Raw genomic sequence first — 15,035 nt, forward strand, 5'->3', positions numbered from 1 at the left:
GACTAATGAAGTTGAGCATTTTTTAAGATGCTTCTCCGCCATCCGAAGTTCTTCAGGTGAGAATTCTTTGTTTAACTCTGTACCCCATTTTTTAATAGGGTTGTTTGGTTTTCTGGAGTCTAACTTCTTGAGTTCTTTATATATATATTGGATATTAGCCCTCTATCTGATGTAGGATTGGTGAAGATCTTTTCCCCATTTGTTAGTTGCCGATTGATTTGTCTTCTTGATGGTGTCCTTTGCCTTACAGAAACTTTGTAATTTTATGAGGCCATTAGAAACAATGAATTCATGAAATTCTTAGGCAAATGGATGGAGCTAGAGAACATCATACTAAGTGAGGTAACCCAGACTCAAAAGGTGAATCATGGTATGCACTCACTAATAAGTGGATATTAACCTAGAAAACTGGAATACCCAAAACATAACCCACACATCAAATGAGGTACAAGAAGAAAGGAGGAGTGGCCCCTTGTTCTGGAAAGACTCAGTGAAGCAGTATTCGGCAAAACCAGAACGGGGAAGTGAGAAGGGGTGGGTGGGAGCACAGGGGAAGAGAAAGGGGCTTATGGGACTTTTGGGGAGTGGGGGGCTAGAAAAGGGGAAATCATTTGAAATGTAAATAAAAAATTATATCGAATAAAAAAAAAGAAGGGAAGAATGGGGTGTCAATGGATTTAAAGTCAAGAAGATACAAAAAAAATATTAAGATCATCTTTTGGTAAAGAGACAAACTTAGCTGGCCACAATAATCTCATATATGTCAAACTACTCTAAAAACATTTTGTGTTCTGCAGTTTCACAGGACTGAAAGGAAAGGAGTTGAAGGGAAAGATATTTTTACATTTTAGTGCATACAATAAAGGTTGTATGATGTTTTCTGACTGCAGATGGTGTGGGCTCAGCTTATGAGAATGCCTATTAGCTTTCAGTATGATGTTCCTAAAATAGGTATGAGTTATTATATTCAAAATAGTGATTTATTTCCAGTGTTTTTCTGAAAACTAGAGAGATAAACATGAGGAAACTAAATGATGATAGGTAACAATTTTGAAGAAATGTTAATTGAAGTCAATGGAAGTCAATGAATGTTTTTAACATTTAGTAACAGAGACTAGAATAAATGACGACTAGGTTCTCTTTCTCTATTTTCTGTCCTCTTCTTGTTTCCCTTCATTCATCCTTCCTACTTTCCTTCATTAATTTTTCTTCCTTTCTTTTTCTCCTTTCTTCGTTCTCCCCTCCTTCATCCTTGCCCAAGCAGGAGGAAGGGACCACAGTTTCTTGGACATCATAAGCTAGTGTTATGCCACTGAGCCTCATCTCTAGCCTGTAGATCAAATTATTGATGATTATCTAGCCATGGTTGTATTTGAGAATTGTTATTAATAAAACTCTGTATTCTAGATGAATATTATGTGGGAATATTTTCCAAAGATAATGTGAGGGGACAACATTTTAAGCTAAATTAATTTTTGATGAAAATCTTCAAAGATTCATTGTTAAAGCATTGCAAAAAATGAGATTTAGACTAAAATCTAAAGATAATTAAATTCTATGCTTAGATTATCAACTGTAATTATAGCTCTAGATATTTGAAGTGGGTACTGTTGTGGATATATGCTGTTACTTCCAAACATATGAGGCATGTGAATGTAAAAAACACAAAAACTTTGATCATCCTGTATATAATATATATATATATATATATATATATATATATATATATATATATATATATATATATATATATATATATTCTTTGCTTCTATTTTCACTATATATAAAGTGAATATTTCACATGCAACATCATGATCTGAGTCTAGTTTACAGTGACAGAGAATTTGTCTAACAGACATCAAGACTTGTGTACCTTCTCAGCAGTGCAAACCCCAAGTAACAGCTGGACTACTGACTTTGGCACCTTCATATTTCAAATGTTTTCTAAGCATCTGTTAGTCACAAGTCTGGGGTTGGCTGGAAATAAAAATGACAAATGGGTGAGATGCTAGATTTTAGAATTTCAAGGTAAAGGATATTTAAAGAGGAATGGGAACTAGATAATCAATCTCATAAAATCACATTGCTGCTTGTGTAAAGTGATAAACTAGAGAGAACTGTATAAAGGTGGTAGGAATAAAATTTGTGTGTTGTGCCTAACTCAAGGAGGTCAGAAATATCCTCTCCTAAGATACAGCCTACAAAGAAGACATTTCTATTAAGGGAACTTCAGTAGATACACCTCTAAATGGAAGTAAGGCTGAATTACCAAAGAATAAAGAACATACTTCATCGGCAGGATGAAACTCTATGTTGGATGTATTTACCAGAGGAGATAGTATAACCTTGCCCACCATAAGGAAGCATCCTCTAAATTTTATTCAGTGTCTTCTGTTCTCTGTCAGTATATGTTAACCTGTAATTGGATCAATCTTCATGGATACTGCCAATCATACTCATAACTTCATCCATTTTCTTATGTCAGGCAGCATTGGCAATATCTAATTGCATGTACTCAGTCATCAAGCAGTTCTTAAAAATCAAGATTCGAATCTCTAGGGTTTCCTTACTCTAACTGCAGCCTCTTTCATGCTGTGGCCTGCCATTGTTCAGTGGAGTTGTCCACCAGACCCATGTTCCACTTCCCATTCATGACAGAGCTTTACAGATCATGCTTGCAGATTCTACTTTCCCTCTCTATTGCCCTATCACCGTTGTCAGAGCAATCCCAACCTCTCACGGTTCAATGACCCTTTTGTCTGTCTCCCTGTCTCACATTTTATCCCAACTTCTATCCTCTTTCCACGTGAATTTTACAGAAAAATGTTTTAAAGGCCTATGTAATTTTATAATCTGCCCCTTTTCCTTTCCCAGTGGGCAAAGTCTAAATTCTTTATGAAACACATGAGACTTCTGAGATCTTCTCTCTGATACTCTGCTTGCCATTAGCATGTAAGACTCTGGCATGATTGAACCTGGCAGTTCTCAGATAGAGCAGCCTCCTTTGTATCTGGGTCAATTTCTTTTGTAATATGAAGAGTGTTTGCTGCACTTTTCTGGTAATTTGCCTCTTTTCTTCACATTTTCCAGGAATCCTGTGTATTTAGGACAGAGTCTGCTGGTCAGTAGGTCCCAAGTATCCATTTGTTGGATGACTCAGCATTGGATTAGGTTTTGTCTGTTTCATTTATGGATAAACCTCTCTGTATTTTCTTTCCACCATCCCTGCCAGTGCCTAAGTCTGTCTTCCATCATCTGTTGCCTGGACTATTTCAAGTAGCTTCTGAAATTGCCCATTCTCGTCTTTCTCAACTCCATCTGTCATACAGTCACCAGAGTTAGAATCCACTCATTACTTCCCTGCCTTAAAACACAGTTGCTCAAAACTGCTTGGTATCAGGCTTCATGGCTTACTGGAGTCTTTGAAACCATATGGGTAGCATATTCCAATGAAATAAAACTACTTACAGCTTCCAACTGTATTATGTTGCTTCTTGCCTTTATTAACTTATTCCTCTGCCTGGCTCTCTCCCTGCTTTTCAGCTAGTTGCATCAACCCACTTGTTTTCTCTATCTGACTTCATCTCATCTACCACTGAGTCCAATTATTGATTATATTTTTTGAAGCATTCTTCCTTGTCTTCCCTGTCTGACTTTGGCAGATAAGATCTTCTTGGATTCCACAGTATTCGGCACATACCTAGTTTATCCTGGTCCTAAAATTTCTGATCAAAGTGATTTGGTTTTTCTCTTTCAAGTGCTTTAGAGAAGAAAAGGGTCTGGGAGTTATCTTATAGAAACTAAACACATGGCATAATGCTCACTGTGTGGACAACTTTAAATTCATATTTAAATGACCAAAAAATCCTTAATTTTGTTTGATCAGCTATCTAAAATCTGGAGATAATTAAACAAGCAAAACATCAGCAGAGTTTGTGGTTTTGTGAGCCTGAGAATCAACTGTGTTAGTCAAATAATCTTTTGTTTCTAAATTTTATTAAGAAATGTATAAACAAGTGATAATCCCTCCTGAGAAATGCTAACTTTTTTCCAGAGGAAGGAATAATGAGATTGCCGCCACATACAAAGCCTGAGAGATTTCTAAGCAATATTTAAGTGATGGTTCTGACATTCAAAAAAAATCAATTCATAGTCACATGGAGAAATGGAGAAAATGGTGGCACTTCCCACACATAAAATAAAAAACAATTTGAAAGTGAAAAATGTCAAGAAAGAACATGGCTGACATCATCTACAAGGTTAAATAAAAAACAAAATTACTACACAATAAAGGAACTAACATACTTTAAATGGTTAAGATATTTCTTAATTTTCTAAATTCAAACATCAAAATCTGATGTTTGAAAATACAAGTGGGCTGCTTGTGGTGGGCCCCATTGTATTTCTAACACTTGTAAGGCAATGGCAGGAAGACCTCTGTGAGTTCAAGGCCATTCTGCTCTACGTGGGCTATCCAGAGCTACATAGAGATATGCTATCTCAAAATCCAAATGAATAAACAAACAAACAAACAAACAAAACACCACAAAACAAGATACATGTACTGGTTAGAGTGCAGTAAATTTAAGAAATATGTAATATTCATACATGTAACCTATTAACATGCATAATACAAATGTTCATAATGCATATGTATAGTATACATTTCCATGACAGCATAAAATGAGACATTATACATAACTGGTACTTACATTTCTGGGTATTTACATGATATATGAAGCATAACTATATTTAAATGCAAATGTCTATATATTCACCTGTGTCTACATGTAAAGATATTTCTAGAAACATTCATAAGTGGGAGAAAGGAATGGACTTCAGAGTTTGGTGTTTGGAGAAGAATACACATGTGGTAATACAGTTGGGCCAAAATTGAAGTGTGAGGGAATATAATTAAACAATTCAGAGACGATTGTGCAATTTGGCTATTCTCTTTATTTTAAGAAAATTACACATGGTAGTTATTCTAACCATAAAAATTCTTTGTAAGTTAATAAATGGTGGGAGATAAATGTTGGACTCAAATTTTGAGGGAAAAATGTGAAATTCAATGAGAACATCTTGACTACATTCATATAGTGGTGTCCCTAGTAATTAGTGATTAAACAGTAAGCCAATGGTTTCATGGAACTGAATTTTTAAGTGGAACTACATTCTTCAATCAATGGGTAAAATCCCTGTTCAAGAGAACAATGCAGAGAGACAGCACATGAGATTCTGGCACTAAAGTCAGAGAATGCAGCAGGATTGACGTCAGTATGCACTTGGCTATTCCCTGTCATTGACTAAGGAAGTATCTTCTGTTTTGTGATTTGCCAAAACATGTACCTTGTAGAGAAACTTTAATTTATAAGGCTCCCCTTTCAATGTATGAAATTTATTATATAAATAGATTAAATAAATTGTTTGAACATTAAAATCAAGTGGCACACATACACAGATGGACTTTCTGTATAGATTTAGACAAACAGGTTTAGATTCAAGTCTGCACTTACAGACTATTAGCTCTGCCAAAACAGCAATGTTTGGTCAAGCCTCATTGTCCTCTTCTTCAATACAAAACATATTTCAAGGAGTCATTTTCAAAGATTACTGGGCAGATATAAATAGCACATTATGCAATATAAATGACTTTTGGTTGGTACTCAAATGTTAATATGTGACATGTTATATTAATGTTTAAAATAATATTTATCAGTTTTTATGAAATTTCTAGAAAAAGGATCTGGACTTAGGACTAATTGAAATAAGGAACACAAGTGATCACAGCGAGAGTGTCCACACCTCACAGATAGCCTACATCAGAGTGCATCTTTATTGCATCATTTTTGATGCTGACAGCCTGTTATAAGATGGTGCATTCACTGTCTTCTTACCTTATAAATATATCTCCCTTATATTTTCAGAAAATCAAAAGTTTTCAATATCATAAAAATAATAGTATCCCATCAATACCAAGATCCTCCAGATGAAGGTATAAATTGGGAGTGAAGTGTTTGTTGTATAAGTAAGAGAACCTATAGCAGCACAGACCTTTAGTCCTAGCACTAGAGAAGTAGAAACAGTAGAATCTCTACTTTGAAAGCTCACTGACCACTAACGTCTTATCTGAAGTTATATGATGGAGAGTGATTAAGGAAGGCAAGTTACATGATTTTTGACCTCTAAATATACGCAAACAGGCATGCACACATGAATATTTGTAAACAGGCACATGTGTGCACACACGCATGCACACACACACACACACACACAAACACCTTACTCCATACACATTTCACCAAATTGTAAAAGAGGGCATCTAGTTGAAAGAAGTCAGGGCAATGACCAAACATTGTATAATGAGATAGATGCACATCCTCAAAACAAATTATTTTCTTGACCTAATTATCAGTAGTATGAAGATTAAGAAACCTTCAAATGGCCCAAGAATCAGACTTTGGTACTCTCTCCAAACTTATACAAATCTACAGTTAATATTGTCTAAACCTCTTTACTATGTATAATTAAATCAAAAATATCCAGTATACTGTACTATTCTGCTAAAGGAAAATTAGGAAACCCAATTAAATAAAAAATATCTATTACACTGTACCATTATGCTGCAGGAAAATTAGGAAACCCAACACTCATCTTGTCTTTGTGGGCAGATGTATCCTAGAATTTTTATATGAAGGATCTGTAGTCATTTACCAGTTTATCAAGAGCACCTTTGGTATACACAAGAACTCATCATCTTAGCTTTACAACAAGGGTGAGACTATAATATTTAAAAAATTTCACTTCCATTAAATTCTTGCCTGGCTTTTCTTCAACTGTGACAAATTGTGATTCTCTATGTATGTGTATGTGCACACATGCATGTCTGTGTGTGTCTGTGTGTATATTTGTGTCTCTGTGTGTGTTTGTGTCTGCGTGTGTGTGTAGGTCATAAAACTAGGAAGGGTATCATGAGAAAGAAAGAAAGGGCATTAAGGGAGGGAGAAAGAAGAAATGGTAGTGGACCTGAGAGCAGAAATAAGTATTACAGGGGTAAGGAAAGGAGAAGAAGCAGTGAGGAAAGGGGGATATTGGAAGCTAACAATTTTAAGAAGGCATTTTGAAATATATATGAAAATGCCTCATTTAACATATAGATTTGCTTAACGTGGCTTTCTTGATACCCCGTCTCTTATAATCTTTCTAGAACTTCCCCTGTGATGCTCCTGGAATCCTAGGTATCAGGGTTGCACTGCAGACACAAACTAGCTGGAGTTGGTGCCTCAAAGTTGCCTAACCTTTGCCTTTTGCCAAATCTGTGGATCTCTGAATTGGTTTCCATCTGCTGCAAAAAGAAGCTTCTTTGGTGAAGAGTGAAAGATAACACATGTCTTTGGATTATAACACAGTTAGAAAACACATTGGTTTAAGAATACAGAAGTAGTAGGACTTCAGAGGTGAGCTAGTAACCTCCAGGCATGATAGAGAAGCCCAATCCATCAAATCTGAATCATATGGTTGCCTAAACAAGACCTGGATAATTAAAACACCAGCCCACATGCCAGGATGAATAGGGGGAATTTCACAAGTCTCTACCCCTAGAAGAAGGCTGACAGATAATCAGTGTTGCTGAGAAAGAGAACATCAGTTTTCTCTAGGGAGAGTCCTCTGATAGGTTACCCAGTCCATATTGATCAACACTAGCACATGTACATAACAGTAATACTAAATAGATTGGGTGGAATGAACAAGTCTCTGCAGCAATAACTAAAGGCCAATAATTTGATTCGTGGTTAAGGGGACATGACAGGAGGTGAAGGAGAGGGAGAAAAGTATTTGTGAAAATTCTGTAAATATACTACTCATTTTTGAAAATCTGAAATAAAATAAAAAAAAGAACTCTTTTTTTTAAGGATATAATTTATTTACATTTCAAATGATTTCCCTTTTCTAGCCCCCCCACTCCCCGAAAGTCCCGTAAGCCCCCTTCTCTTCCCCTGTCCTCCCACCCACCCCTTCCCACTTCCCCGTTCTGGTTTTGCCGAATACTGTTTCACTGAGTCTTTCCAGAACCAGGGGCCACTCCTCCTTTCTTCTTGTACCTCATTTGATGTGTGGATTATGTTTTGGGTATTCCAGTTTTCTAGGTTAATATCCACTTATTAGTGAGTACATACCATGATTCACCTTTTGAGTCTGGGTTACCTCACTTAGTATGATATTCTCTAGCTCCATCCATTTGCCTAAGAATTTCATGAATTCATTGTTTCTAATGGCTGAATAGTACTCCATTGTGTAGATATACCACATTTTTTGCATCCACTCTTCTGATGAGGGATACCTGGGTTCTTTCCAGCATCTGGCAATTATAAATAGGGCTGCTATGAACATAGAAGAGCATGTTAATAGACAACACAAGCTAACAAATAAAATGTTCAGCACTAGGAACAGTTATCTCCTCTGGAGTTTCTGGCCAGTGAGGTCCCATAGACACCCTCCCCAAAAAAGCAATATACAAGCTATTGTTTATCATGCTTAATTACCCTCCAAAACCTGATGGTAAGATCCTGTTGTTGAAGACACCACATGCATGAGTCACAGAACACTGGGAAACTAACCTGGTCCTAATCTGAATGCTTTATCCCTACAGACAGATTTCAGGTACTGGGAGATACTGCTTATAGTACCAGAGGAGAAAAACAATGATCAATGCTATTTCGCTGTAGGTTATAGTAATGTCTGACTTGGAAAGCTATGAGCTTGACTATATTAGTGGCATACATGACATGAGAACAACCATACATTTTCTAATTGGATTTAAGTCCCATTTCAAAAGATGAAACTTGATACTATCATGCAGATAAGAACCTATGGCTAGAGAGGTCATAGATCCTAGGGATAAAACTACTACTAATATCCTATTAAATTCCAATAGTATTAAATGGATTACTAATAATATCATTAAAAGCATAGATTAGAGTATCTCTCAACACATATTAGAAAAGCTTCTTTTTCCAGTAGATGACTATTACATCATGTTCTGTTATTATGCTGATGTGACTTTTATTATTTCTTCTTGTATCCTGAACTCTATACTTCAAGATCAAGTCTAATTTTCACTAATGAAGTCACAATTTGTAGCATGGGATTGATCTTTAGATAAATGACTAAATGTTTCCTCAATTTCATTACAAACCAGGAATTATCTTGCTTTTTCAGAAGCTGCCGCTGTGTTTAAAGTTGGCCATGAAAAGTTACTTCATAACCCTATTAAAAAATGGGGTACAGAGCTAAACAAATATTTTTTTTTTATCTAAGGAATATCAAATGGCTGAGAAGCACCTAAAGAAATGTTCATCAACCTTAGTTATCACAGAAATGTAAACCAAAACAACCCTGAGATTTCTCCTCACACTAGTCAGAATGGCTAACATCAAAAACTCAGGAGACAACAGCTACTAGTGAGGATGTGAAGAAAGAGAAACACTCTTCCCCTGCTGGTGGGATTGCAAGCTGGTACAACCACTCTGGAAATCAGTCTGGTGGTTCCTCAGAAAACTGAGCATGATACTACTGGAGGACCCTGTTATATAATTCCTGGGCATATACTGAGAGGATTCTCCAGCATGTAATAAGGACACATATTCCACTATGTTCATAGTAGCCATATTTATAATAGCGAGAACCTGGGAAAGAACCCAGATATCCCCTTGACGGAGGAATTGATACAGAAAATGTGGTATATTTACACAATGGAATGCTACTCAGCTATTAAAAACAATGAATTCATGAAATTCTTAGGAAAATGGGTGGAACTGTAAAATATCATCCTAAGTGAGGTAAACCAATCACAAAAAACCACACATGGTATGCACTCACTTATAAGTGGATATTATTCCAGAAGCTTGGAATACCTGACACAATTCACATATGAAATGATGTCCAAGAAGAAGGAAGAACAAAGTATGAATACTCTGATCCATCTTAGAAGAGGAAACAAAATACCCTCAGAAGGAGATACAGAGACAATGTGTGGAGCAGAGTCTGAGGGAAATACCATCCAGTGACTACCCCACCTAATTATCCATCCTATATACAATTACAAAACCCAGACAGAGCTGGATATAGCTGTCACCTGGGAGGCTCTGCTAGTGCATGACAAATGCAGAGTAGGAACACTCTCAGTCAGCCATTGAACTTAGTACAGGGTCCCCAATGGGGGAGCTAGAGAAAGGACCCAAGGAGCTGAAGGGGTTAGCAGCACCATAGGAAAAACAAAGATATGAGCCACCCAGTACCCCTGGAGCTCCAAGGGACAAAACCATTAACCATATAGTACAAATGGTGTTACCCATGGCTCCAGATGCATAGGCAGTAGATGATGGCCTTGTTGTACATCAAAGGGAGGAGAGGCCCCTGGTCCTGGAAAGGTTTGATGCAGCAGTGTAGGTAAATACCAGAACAGGGAAGCAGGAGAGGGTTGAATGAAGCAGGAGGAGAAGAGATGGCTTATGGGATTTTGTGGGGGGCGGACCAGGAAAAGGGAAACCATTTGAAATGTAAATAATTTATCTAATAAAAATAATAATAATTAAATAAAAGTTATTTTAGTCAACAGATTTTTTAAAATGTTTGCTTTGCAACATTTCAAACAACATTTTTTGAAATGTTTGCATTATATAGTATATTATATTATATAGTATATATATATATATATATACATATATATATATATATATATATATATATATATATATATATATAGTATGTATTATATAGTATAGTATGTAGTATAGGCTCTAGGGCCATTACAGAATATAATCTGGGCTCAGTCAGTATTATCTAAGTGGCTTTGGGTTTATTTCCTTATCTATAGAATGGGGATATTAATAATATTGTTGTGATTATACAAAATGATGAATTTGAATATTATTCTTTTTAATTTACATCTTGGGAGAGAGAATAGATTTTAAGGCCAAAGCTAAGTCTTTTCAAGTTTTGAGTAGGGAAGAGATCTAGGGTGACTTACAGTTTCTTAGACATTCTTTCTATTGTATGGAAACCTGAGATGACGCATCAGAAATAGGATTAAAGACCACTGTGAGAAGCACTCATGGTGTGCACCTAGAAATGTGTGCCAGCAAATGATGTATTAGGGACACTGAGTATGAGAAATGAAACAGAAGGCTCCAGGAATATTCTAGAGTTTCCAATTTGACCTAACCAATGACATCCAACAGTGAAAAAGATTGTAAGGAGACAGACATCCAATCTTCTAGATTGGAATCTTAAGCTCCGTAGGTTTGGCAGCTCCTCAAAAAAAAATCTGAGTTGATAGAGTGGCAGGGGGTTGAACAACTAAGTATATTTTATAACTTTTAAGTATATTTTATAACCTTTGAAGACTATGTGGCAGTTTAAAGAAGAAAGAGAAGATCAAGGCTGGGGAGCAGCGCTGGAGAACAGTCTAGGACCACTGAAAGTAGGAAGAACTAGGACAGACAGAAAGAGGAACATGGAACCTGTCTATGAGATTGACAGAGGGGGAAAGGAATATGATATTGAGATGTAACTCTCATTGCAAACCATTTCTTACAGCAGTGCCTAGAGGTGTGGGTTTATAAGACATGTGTGGAGGAGACCCATGGAATTGAAGGAGTAAAAGACTCATGAATAGAGTTAAGAACAATATAGAAGAAGACATTTCTGATCCTTGGGAGAACTTAAAAATGGCCTTGGCATTGCTGATGCAGGATGGCAGAGAGTAAAATGTGCATATGATTTCTCTCATCAGTGATTGGCAAGTTGCAGCGCTGACAGAAGACAGGAACAGTTAGGTACCTTCTGGAGAACTGTCAAAGACTGAGAAGTGTTGGTGCCAAGGAATCATTTGCCTGGGGAAAGGTCTGCTGCAAGTCTAATTCTACAGAGAATGAACAGGGTGAAATGGAGCTGAAAGCTAGGGAATGGACATCGAATGGTTTGAGATATATGCAATGGCTAAAGAATATGCATATAATTATTATGTGATGTGAAATTCTGGGGGAAAGTTCTGCATGAAAATTCATAAACACATAAGCTAGGATGAAGTCATTGTGTTTCAATTCGGTTTAGGTCTGATGTTAGAGAAGACACAGAAGGTAGGAAAGATAAAGATGGTGAGAGAAAAGGGGGCAGGGTAGAAAACTTAAGGCTACATGCAGCAGAACTAAGAACTAAAAAGTTAAATCATACTTCGGAAGTATGCACCTTCAATCTCTATATAAACTCTGGTACACTGACATTTATAATAGATGCTATTTACCACAATCAGACTGCTCTGTTTCCACTCCCCTGCAAAGCGGTCTTGGCAGTGGAAGTGGCTATTCTTGGCATCTTAACATGACTATTGAAAGACAGTTTTGCTTTACTTAAGAGTCAGATGAAAAACATACTAAAAAGTATTTTCAATAATACAAAGTTTATTCATGTTTATAGAATGTGTTTTGATCATTTTCCTCTTTCCAGACCCCTAGAAATCCCTCTACATCTCTTGAAGACATTAGGTAGATTTATGTTTACAATGCTTTTAGTACCTAGAGGACTTTTAAGTGTGTTTTCTCATCAGGTCCCTGTGGCAGCAGACATTACACAGTGTGGTTTCATACATACATCAACAGAAAAGAAACAACACTGGGGCCACTATGAATCTCCCTTAGGGTCTGCTAGAAAGAGGAAGGGCCAGATTCAAGTGAAACTTTTGGAAAAATGTCCATTGTTATTTCTAAGAAAAGTTAGTCATTTAAAGTCATATTTTTACTACAAAATTCTGACATTACTGTGTGCATTCACACCACTATTTTCCAAATAAAATAAAGGACTGCACATATTATTATTTTCATGAACTTAACCAAATAAGAAATGCTTAGTATTCTATCTTGCCTGTTAAAAAATTAATAGGACAAGAAAGTCTTTTGTTTTAGGAATTAATTTGTACCATGTAAGAAAGCCTACTGACATAGTTGCTTTTCTAAATATTGGGGACTCTTTAACATGTGCAATGAGATGCATACCATGAACAGAGCTCCTGATGAAACCAAGTTTCAAGTCAAACATTACCTTTACATGGGCTCTTCAGTTAAGAAATGGCATGCATTGAGTTAATAATCTCTTCCTGTTACATGTGTGTAGAGAATGGTGGTTTTCATCACTAAAATACCAAAATGATCTGTGCTGTTCACAAAATTGGTGCTGAATAACTTGATGAAACTTGACACAGCAAGCTTCCTATATGCAACAGCCCAGCCTGTCCAGTTCACACATGTACCTAGAAGAGGACAGACAAATGTGTTTGTGAAAATTTCTCTAATTGATCGGCTAACTACAATAACCAATATTTTCCTTGAACATTCTCTATTCAGAGGTGTTACATAGAGACAAAAAGTCATAATAAGATTTGTAGTATATTAGACTTTAGATATACAAGTTTTATTACATATATATGAATATATAATAAATGCACAAGAAAGAGCAATTAAATATGTATGGCCAGTTTGAAAGTGAGTGTGCACTTAGGAAAATATCACCAATTTCAAAGCTGTAAGCATATTCATAGTCACTGAAAATTTTCTACTAAGCCTTCTGTTTCATTTGTATTCAGTAAGAAACTGTAACTAAGATTGCTCTTCAGAAAAAGTTAAGCATATAGCACAGTGTTATCTCCAATCATCATGGTGTGCAGTAGACCCCTTGGGCATCCATACCCCTTACTTCCAACGCTGTGGCCATGACCTTCCCTCTTGTACCTTTGCACTTTGCCTTTTGACCCTGATAGTCACCAGTTTCATTCTTGGCTTTATGAGTTTTGGCACTTTAAATTTTAAAAGAAAGGAAATCATGCAATATCTTCTTCCAAGCTGACCTCATGTGGCTTAATGTCCTTGAGTTCCAATCATGTCATCGATAACAGGAATTTTTTTTCTCTGTGAAGATGGACATTTGCATTATTCCTGTAGCTTGACTATTAAAAGTATTTATTTAATCTTGTTATCTTTTTGAGAATGGAATCTGTGAGGAGGAAGGAAATTTACATACATTTTCTCTATGTAATTTATGCTGTTGTCATTTCATAGTATTTATTTACTTTTAGGAAAGGAAGAGAATTCTTGGTTCTAACTAAATACATTGTTTTGTACTAAAAATCTCTGTAAAGTTGGTATATATTTCCTTGCAAACTTTGAATAGCTTAAAGTGACCTATTATCAGTGAGGAGGTAATGATTTCAGGGCAGGCTTACCTCCTTGTTGGAGTTGTGCTGAAAGTGTGTCCCTCTGGGGTAACTTAAAGCCTATATATTTATAGAATCAAGAACACTAATACAGCATAATCACAATAAAGCATCCCACACTTAGAGATAATCTTCAGAACAGAACAAAATGTTGGTTGTCTATGATCACAGAAAAATATATCACTTGAAACAGTTAGCTCTCAAGTTGTCAATAAATAGCATGCTGCTTTTCACCAGAGGTAAAATTTACGTCATAAGTACATAAAAATTCATGACTGTCAGGTCTTTCTAGACTTAATGATAGTCTAACAACAAGGAAACAAAAGCAATGTACTTTTATTCTTCCATGTGAACAGATGCCTGACATCAGGTGGTGAATGAGTGAAGGCATTTCTACGTTCAGGGATTGCCGATTAAGGACATGTAGGGATTTAGCAGAAGGTCCATGTGCTTAAAGCCAACCAAACCCAGGATGTGATCCAGAATCTACTGTTACAGACTGAGCAAAAGACGAATATCTCTGCTTTGCTTTTTCCTTTTGTTTTATGTGGCCATATAACACCAAGCTTCAGGGTTGCTTAATAATGACAAATAATGTTGGGAAGTGTCTGGCACAGCATAGCGCATAAACTAGAGGCTAAAATTGTATGTGATTCCATGAAAATTAAAATTGAGAGAGGGAGAAAGAAAATATCTGAATTTGAGTTCCCAAGAGAGAATGCAGTGTGGACAACATTGAATTAAGTTAGGAATTTTTCACTTCTTAACT

General features: G+C 36.2%; 1 protein-coding gene across 1 annotated transcript in view; it reads right to left on the minus strand.

The window, feature by feature from the left end:
• Positions 1 to 15,035, minus strand: part of Chsy3 (chondroitin sulfate synthase 3) — a 258,972-nt gene that overhangs the window by 41,469 nt on the left and 202,468 nt on the right. The window lies entirely within an intron of this gene.

The sequence above is a fragment of the Apodemus sylvaticus genome, chromosome 13 (genome assembly GCF_947179515.1).
Source record: "Apodemus sylvaticus chromosome 13, mApoSyl1.1, whole genome shotgun sequence".
NCBI lineage: Eukaryota > Metazoa > Chordata > Mammalia > Rodentia > Muridae > Apodemus > Apodemus sylvaticus.